This window comes from Cupressus sempervirens, chromosome 2 (genome assembly GCF_028749045.1).
Source record: "Cupressus sempervirens isolate cs-2001-9-10 chromosome 2, ASM2874904v1, whole genome shotgun sequence".
In the NCBI taxonomy this organism is placed as follows: Eukaryota; Viridiplantae; Streptophyta; class Pinopsida; order Cupressales; family Cupressaceae; genus Cupressus; species Cupressus sempervirens.
Genome location: NC_143119.1, coordinates 520,243,371 through 520,252,508, shown reverse-complemented (window position 1 = coordinate 520,252,508; position 9,138 = coordinate 520,243,371). Strand labels below are relative to the sequence as shown.

Here is a 9,138-nt window from a genome sequence, read left to right as displayed (position 1 = left end):
GAAGGGAAAATCTTTCTCCATTGAAAAGACTATGATGATTAGGTTTTTAGGAATTTTGAGAAGAGTAGGGGATGGTAAATATTTCTTGTTGGCTGAAAATCATATTAGCAATTCATTTGTTTCCACTTAGGTAATTCCCATGAGACTTTTTTACTCAATAGTACACCCTCTAAAAAGATTCACATGACTAGAAAATCTTTCTCAAGTCTGTATTTTTTATTGGACCAAGGAGGCCAAGAGCGTACTCTCCTATCCTTAGACTTTTTCCAAACATGCAAGGCTCATCTAGTAATTCATAAATTTCCCCTTATCTTACACTCTCAATCCACTACTTCTGGGTTTCTAATTGGACCAAGGAGGCTAAGAGCATAATCCCCTCATAATAAACCAAGTATTCAACCAAAAAAATCTTAAAGTTCCTAGGAATGAAAGCATGAAAGAAGACATAATGTTTTCTTGTAATATCCAGGGCAATCTACAAAAGATATTTCAATAGTCATTGTCCTACAAACATGTCTCAAGATGCTCAAAAATCAAGATACAACAGAGAACCAAGTAAGGTTTTCATCAGTAATAACCTAAGTTTCAAGTCAAGAACCCTAAACAAATGCTCTATGTCTGTGAAACAACAAAACAAGGTTGATGCCAACTTTTGTACGAAAAAACTATTGTTACCATATGAAAATTCAAATGCTCGTACAATTTAGAATCTAGCCATGTACGAAAAAACATAAAATTTAGAAAGCTCGTACAACAGGGGATCAATAACAGAACATAAATTCATTAGTTGTAGATACTCGTGTGATTCTAGATCATGAGCTAAATGACAGAACAACATAATGTACAACATTTTAATAAAAAGATAAAATTTGATAAAATTAAAGCTAAAAAAAGTGAGTTTCAAGCCCCAGGGCAAGTGCCAAAATTGTGTGTGTGAAAATTGGTTACCTAGAGATGCAACATAACACTTCAATAAGTCATTAGATTCATGGCTAGATAAATCAAATAATAAGATAAAAATACATAAACAAATGATAAATCGACACATTGTCTTCTATTCAATATGACCATGATTTTCTCTCAAATTTTTAACCTATTAGTGACTATAGACATTATTGAAATAAAGGATTTAGCATTCAAATGCAATAATTTTTTTTATTTTTTGTATTTTTGATGCAATAATAGAATAAATTAATCTAAATGAGACAACAATGATCCGATATGCAAGATTAATCTTAATGGGCACAATAAATCAATTTCTTCAAAAGTGATGCACAATATCTCTAGAGAAAATCCAACGTGATAACTTTACTCTTGAATTGCACATGAGAAACAAGGGTTTGGAGCCCTAAATTTATAGGTCCAAAGGTTGAGTTTAAGATGAGTTCAAAACCATGCACCTCTTGTTGATCAGATACCTTGAGAGGTACAAGCATAGTTCACTTTATTTATTTTGATTTTTTTAAGAATATAGGGGTGTTAACTAATACATCTACTTTTAAAAGCTCTATTAATAGTTTCTCTTTTTTTAAAATTGGTTTGCGATTCACTTAACTTGCTTTTCTGATTTATGCATAGTTAAGTCAGTTGTTTCATTTGTCTTATTTATTTCTTTTTAATATTTAAACTCAATATTTCACTCAAAGTTCGCTTTTATCCTATTTTCATCAACTTATTTTTTTTGAGAAAATAATTGAATATTTATCTCATTTAATTGGATTCTCAATTTATGAATATTTAATTCAATAATTGATATTTTTAGAAATTCAATTCAATTTAATCAAATTTAATTTCTTTTCTATGTGTAATTATCAAATGGGTTAAATTTAATTAGTGTGGTAGGACATTTAATTTAATTAATTGATATAAGATGATTTAATTACCTATTAAATGTGAATTTTTATGAATTAATTGATTTTTTATTGTTATTAAAAATGTTGATAATTTATATAATTTGATTCTTAGATAAGATATATGATAGAATCTAAAGTGCCTTTTAGTTTAGAACTTTGATGATTTTTGATCGATAGTTAGGATTAAGAACAACTTGTTTAGAAGACTGTATTTAGGTGATTATACATTCTTTTAGATGGATGATCATTCTGAGATTCACATGTACCTCAAAATTGGGGCATAGTCTAAAGGTGTATTGAAGTTGAGGAAAATTCAACCCCAACTCCCAGGAAACACTTGCATGCAAACACCTATCATAGAAAGAGAGAGGCCAAGCTATGAAGGCTTCATTTCAGAGATCCACAGAAGACGAGACATTCTTGATGTGCAAAGGATAAATTGTAAATTTATTGAATATAAATCAAAAAGAGAGATTGATCCTTATAAAAGGAGATCAAAACCATAAAAGGTAACTAACCTAGGTTGCATTATAATATTAATAAAATAATTAATTATTATATGCCTAATATTTAGCTTGAGTAAAGTAGAGATAATAAGTGACTTAATAATTAAATCAAAATCATTTAATTAATAAGAAAATACCTTATTACTCTAACATTGTGAAATCTATATACCATGTTATTTCCTATTTAGTTTTATGTGGGTTTGAGGAGAACGCCTTAGTACATTTACATAGTGGCAAGTGGTGTAATTTTGTACAAAGTTTGATATCTTGTCCCATGCCACATACATATTTGTTATACACATTCCTGTGTATGAAATATACCTTTTCTATATGCGCACAAATACCAATGCGTAAATTAATCATATCTATATATTCACTACACACATTTCCATATATATGTCACCTACTTTAATCCATTGCCCTTTTTTGTCCAAAGTCAAGTTCACATTCATGTTGATGATCCTAAAATTCTAAATTTGACCATCATTAATTCTTTTTTTTCTAATTCTATGAGATCATCTGTAACCTATATCTACATATGATTTACATGAAACAAACTTCAATTGGCACACTACAAGGAATCTGGATTTGCACCATCATTTTAACAACATATGAATGTCTAAAATGTATTCATGTAGTTGACAAGTCTACAAGAATGTGCCCCTTAGTGACATAATGATAGCTAGATTAAACAACATTTCTAAATATTGGTAGCCATTTATTTATTAGAAAACAAAAAAGAAATAAAGACAAATACATTTAGCAAAAAAAGGGTTTATGGATTACCATCTTAAATCTATGACAATATTTTTCAAATGCAAACTCTATCCTAATTCCAAACTTGATCTTTCAAAAGTTATTATCCCAAGCTAAATTACATATAGAAAGATGGTTGTAATTTGGGAATACCACATGTCAAATGTAAAACAAGAATAATGTAGTATGATTATGTCATTTTAAGATAGAATATTCTACCAAAGATGAGGAAGTTGCACCATAGAAATGAAATGTGATTATAATCCATTTTTCTTAAAAACTAATATGCAAGAATCTAGCTAATAAAGAGACAACCTTTAGATAATTTAAGAAGCATCTCTACAAGACAAGATTTGTATGACCTGAGAGAATCAATACACTTTCAAAGCAATTCTTAATACACAACTTCAAGAAATAAATAATAGTAGCAACTCATATATAGGAGAAGGAATAATAAACAACAATAGCCTTATGACAATAATCTATAAAGGTTTTATGATTTTCAAAAGAGTTAAGAGTCTAAAAAAGCATAAAAAATAGTTTCATGACAAACCCTTGGTTAAATTAAGAGTACAATGCCACACAAAGAATGCTTAAAATTTCGATAAGGGAAAAAATGTAAAAAGGGTGCATGAGAATATAATGAGATTTATAAAAGAAGAGTACATGAAAATAAGGAGTAGAAAATCAATCTATTTGGGAAAACATAATCCTATAAATTTATGGAGAGAATTGTACTACACAAAGGTAAACATTGAAAATAGAATCTCAAGCAATTGATGGCTTGGGTGTGCTAAATAATTGTTCAAAAGAAAAGAAAATAAGATCCTCACTTATTACTTAGCATTGATGCCAAATGCTCTCTAATAAGGACATAAATAAAGGAACTATATATAGGATTGATAATAAAGCCCAAGACAAAGATGTTCTACATTCCAAGACTAAATATTTTGAGTTTGAAGTAAGACTCTTACAAGTGATGGATGAATACAAATATCTAAGCCTTAATTTTCATAACAACCTAAGTTGGGAGGCTTGTAGAGAAAAAATGATACATAGGGGGTGAAAGGCTTTTGATATGCTTCAAAATAAATACAGAACAATCAAGTTATAGGACTAGAAGAGAAAGAAGACCTTATTGGGTTGTTTGTTACACTAATGTGTAAAATGGTTACGAGGCATGTGGTGGCATCATATATTTATCAAGGCAAATAGAAAGATTAGAAAGAAAATTTATCATAAGCAATTTCAATTAAAGCCACGATCTCATACTAAATTGTCCTAGTAGGTTGAAGCCTTCTCCATTGAAACAACTATAATGATTAGGTTGCTAGGATATTTCAAAAGAGTAGCAGATAGGGAAGATTGTTTGTAGGCCCAAATGTATATTAGGGAAAAAGAAAAATAAAAGAAAAAACACTTAAATAAAACAAAATATTAAGTGACTGATTAAACAAGGTTTTAACATGAGAGTGCCCAAATGTAAACAAGAAATTCAAAATTAATGTGAAAGTCAAACTGACGATTGACACAGTAACTTGGGCAAAAAATTGGAATATATTGTCAAAACACAGTAGTTGGTCAGGTTTGCTGGAGTGTTGGTTTCTGGTTCGTGCTAGTTTATTGGTTCCGTTTTTTTGTTGTTTCCAACTTTTTGTATTAAATTCTAGGTTTCAAGTCCTTGTAAAACCTGAGTTTGTTTATGTTGGTTTACTCTAGTGGTTTCAGGTCCTTGTAAAACCTGGTGATGCGTCTTGTTTATCTTTAGCTTTTGTAAAGGGTTTTGGGTCCCTTCAAAGCCTATTTTTGCATTAATCTAAAACTTCAGCAAAAAATTGGAATATATTGTCAAAAATTTCAATCGCACATGTGGACTTGAGAAAAAACAATATATAGAGGCAAGTATAAAATAAAAATTGAAATGATGATAACTCCATTAAGGACTAGCTAACACCATCTTAAGTTCAAAATAGGAAGATGAAAAACACCAAAAGAGGAATGCACTATTGTGGTTTATCAAATTCGCACTTCAAGGTCGATGGAAACATAATGACATTACCTTATGAATTATTTAACCAATGTGGACATTTAGACCAAAAATGTTGATACTCTAAAAGTTGATGTCACTAACTACTTTGTTTGAGGAATAAGTTTTAAAGAGAGCGAAATTTCACAATCCATGAAAAGTTGTTATGCTTATGGGAAAGATTGTGTGCAAATTCTTAACTTCAATATTTTAGATCATAGTCCATGATCCATCATTAGAATGTGAGATTTCAATAATGCACAAGAACAAGTTGCAAAGATGATATATTACCTGATCAAACTTCATAGTAGAAATGCCATATGTAATTGACAAAGAAATAGTGTATACTTGTAAATAGACAACCAAAGAGAAATGCTTAATATGATTAGATTTTGTATTTATTATTTCATTTTAAACCTTCCTAGTATAAAAGCCATAGGTAATCAACATAGAAATAGTGGATACTCATGAGTAGATGACCAAAGAGGAATGTGTTAATATGATTAGTCAACTTTGCAATTCAGCATCGGTGGAAACATGACATTAGCTTACGAAGTATTAAAACTTCATACTAGAAAAGCCATAGGTAATCAATAAAGAAACACTGCATACTCATGAGTAGATGACCAAAGAGGAATGCACTAATATGGTTTGTCAGCTTTGCACTTCAAGGTTGGTGGAAACATAATGACATTACCACACTAAGTACTCAAACTAGGGGAAAACACAAAATAGCCACCCAGGCTGACTTCACACGCCTAAAACTCCTAAACCATAAGTCAAATTTTGCCAATTTTTTTGGTGTAAGGTGAGTGGAGAGCTTGAAGCTAAGGTTTCAACTTCTGGGTATTTGTGAATCTCTCTGCAGGGATCGTGGAGCACAAAGTGGTCAAAAAGTGTCATAACTTGATACTCGCTATGTTCATGCACCAAGAGTGGCTCACTCAAAAAACACTAGCACTCGTGTTTATATGTCCCTATAGTCTTGATGAAATGTCCTAATAGTGGTGTACAAATTGGCCAATCGCCAACAAAAAAAGCTAAAATATGATCAACTATTAGTAAATGTATAATCGACTATTAATACACGTGTTTTCAATTTTTAGACTCTCTAAAGAGTAGTAATTAAGAAGTATCTAAGACAAAACTATCACAATTGTTCATATCAATTAGAGGGTATAAAGATCCCCTTAGAACGTTCAACCTATGGAAACATGTGACAAAAAGAAATCACCAAGGAACAAGTTGCACAAACGATAGGTTACCTCGTCAAACTTATAGTAGAAAAAGGAAAAACCATAATCAACAAGGAAATAGAGTTGTGTACAAGAGGCTGATTCCAATGTCCTCAACCCAGCCCTCGATCCCATAAGCTACCAGACCTTAAGAATATCGTTTGATTTTTTTATTTTCATTTTCATTTCGATATTCACAGAAATTATATAACCGAAGCCAATCGACAAACCTGACGAGGAACGAGCATAGGAAAACCTCCATGTTCACAAGAAATCTGGTCGAACATTTCAAAGTTCGCCGGGGATCCTTACGAATCATATTATACAATTGATTACCCGTCTGTATTGATCAGGAAAGCATTATTCGATTGTCTTGTGCTTGGCGAGGCGGCCATAACCAGGTAAGCCACGAAGCTCATCACATTTCCATTCCGTTCATCCAAATCCATTCCCCCACACCAAATCCTTCTATAAAATCCATTCCCCGCGGCAAAGCTCTTCATCACAAATCCACAGATAAAAAGGCCCCAATCTTTGATTGGTATTCCAAATCCATTCCCCAAACAAATCCTTCAATAAAATCCATTCCCCCGGCAAAGCCCTCCATCACAAATTCACAGAAAAAAAGCCTAGATCTCTGATTCCCCGAAAGCTTTTCATCACAAATTTGCAGAAAAAAAGCGCCCTAATCTTTGATTACTATTGCAGCACAGCATGGCATTGAAGCTGGGCGACATAGTTCCAGACTTCACAGCAGATTCGAGCCAGGGCCCCATCCATTTCCACGACTACATTTCTCAGAGCTGGGCGATTCTGTTCTCCCACCCGGCGGATTTCACCCCGGTGTGCACAACGGAGCTCGGCTCCCTGGCGAGATTGATGCCGGAATTGGAGAGGCGAGGAGTTAGGGTTTTAGCTCTCAGCTGCAACGACGCCGAAACCCACAGGTCCTGGGTTCGAGACATCGAGAGCTTCACCCCTGGCGCCACCGTCACTTACCCCATCGTCGCCGATCCGAACAGAGAAGTTGCCCTCAAATACGGCATGCTCGACCCTGCCGAGAAGGATTCCGCCGATGTTCCCTTGACTGCTAGGGCCGTTTTCGTTGTCGGTCCCGACAGAACCTTGAAGCTTTCGATTCTTTACCCTGCCACTACTGGCCGTAATTTTGCTGAGATTTTGAGGGTTTTGGATTCTCTGCAGCTCACGGCCAGTTACAGCGTGGCCACGCCGGTGGATTGGAAGGCAGGGGAGAAGTGCATGGTGCTGCCTTCCTTGTCTGATGCAGCTGCAATGGAGAAGTTTCCCAAGGGTTTTGAGACCGTGGCCGTGCCCTCGGGGAAGGCTTACATTCGCCTCACTCCTCAGCCCGATCTTTGACTGATTGATGGAAAACACAGATTTCCAGGTTTCTATGTTGTCTTCTTTGCTCCTCAGCCTCATCTTTGATGAAAAGAACAGTTTTCTAGGTTTTCTCGGTGGGTTTCTTTGCTCCTCATATGGTTTAAAATCAGTGTTTTGCGTTTCTCGGTGGTTTTCTTTACTCCTCAGGCCGATCTTCGATGAAAAAACAGGCTTTTGGGATTCTCGGTGGTTTTCTTTACTCAGGCCGATCTTTGATATTTGGCGAAGGCAGATTTCTGGGTTTCTCAGTGGTTTTCTTCTGTATACCTCATTTCTGTGTGAATTCTGCGCTTTGGTGTTTAAGATGTCCAAGTAAGATTTGAATACTTTATTCTCTCTGCTGTTAAGATAAGATTTCATCACTGTATTCATGTCGATCTCATTAATGTTTCGAGTGCTTGTGCTGTCAATTCGTTTTTCCTTTAATGGCCAATACCTCTGTCCTGTATTGAAGGCCTCAGATAGGAAAGAACTGAACAACGACGTCATTATACTACTTCATAATAGGCATGACCTTCATAATATGTTGATGATATAATCTGTGTGTTCCTAAGTTTTGTTTGAGGTGCTATTTCGATTGAGGGTATTAGGATTGAAAATCTTTTTTTTGAATTAAATTTATTTTTTATTTTTTATTGTTTACTTAAAATCTTTGTGGTGGTCAATGGGCTCTTGGTCTATCATTGAAGTTGAGGTTCTTAAAGAGTCCACTTGGGATTAAGTCTCGCCGAGTGTGCGACTCTGAGTTTGAAAAAGGGATGAGATCAGGATCATGCTCTGGGTGAATTTGGTGGAATGGGTACCCCTTAGTCCTTGGCTCTTAGCTGAGGAGGTTCAGTCGTAAGACTTGCACTTCAAGGGTTCAACCGTAAGGCTCTTATATCGATAGCTACAAATATGTGCTCACAAATTTCTGAATTTGATTGTGTATAATTTTTATGAACTTAAACCAAATATTTCATAAAAGGACTTAAACCAAAACTCCAACAATCATTTATTACTATATAAACTCTTATATTTATCATTTATTATTTTGTTTACATTAAAGCTCTCACATTTATAATTTAAATTTAGAGAGGCATTTGTATTTATCATTTATCACTTTAAAAATCCTACCTATAACTTTGAGCAAAGGGGGCATTTATATTTATCATTTATTTTTTATTTGGTAAGAGCTTGGGTATTCAATTTAAAGTTAAGTTGGACAAGGTCTAAAGAGGCACATGTTCAATTTGTATTATTATGCATCATAATATGGGTAAATCTGATTATATAATCTTGTGTATGTTATAATTATTCATATTTTGTTTTATTTTATTTACTATCATAGATCACTTGTGTATTGATTTTTGTTAAGC

At 33.6% G+C, this 9,138-nt stretch overlaps 1 pseudogene across 2 annotated transcripts; it reads left to right on the top strand.

The window, feature by feature from the left end:
* Positions 1–6,459: 6,459 nt before the first annotated feature.
* LOC149573238 (uncharacterized) lies at positions 6,460–8,318 on the top strand (annotated as a pseudogene). Of its 2 annotated transcripts, none has more exons than XR_016360070.1 (2): positions 6,460–6,777; positions 7,090–8,318. The product of XR_016360070.1 is annotated as an uncharacterized LOC149573238, transcript variant X2 (transcript). The 2 variants fall into 2 exon arrangements; XR_016360069.1 differs by having other exon boundaries at positions 6,462–6,777; positions 7,085–8,318.
* The last annotated feature ends 820 nt before the right edge of the window (positions 8,319–9,138 follow it).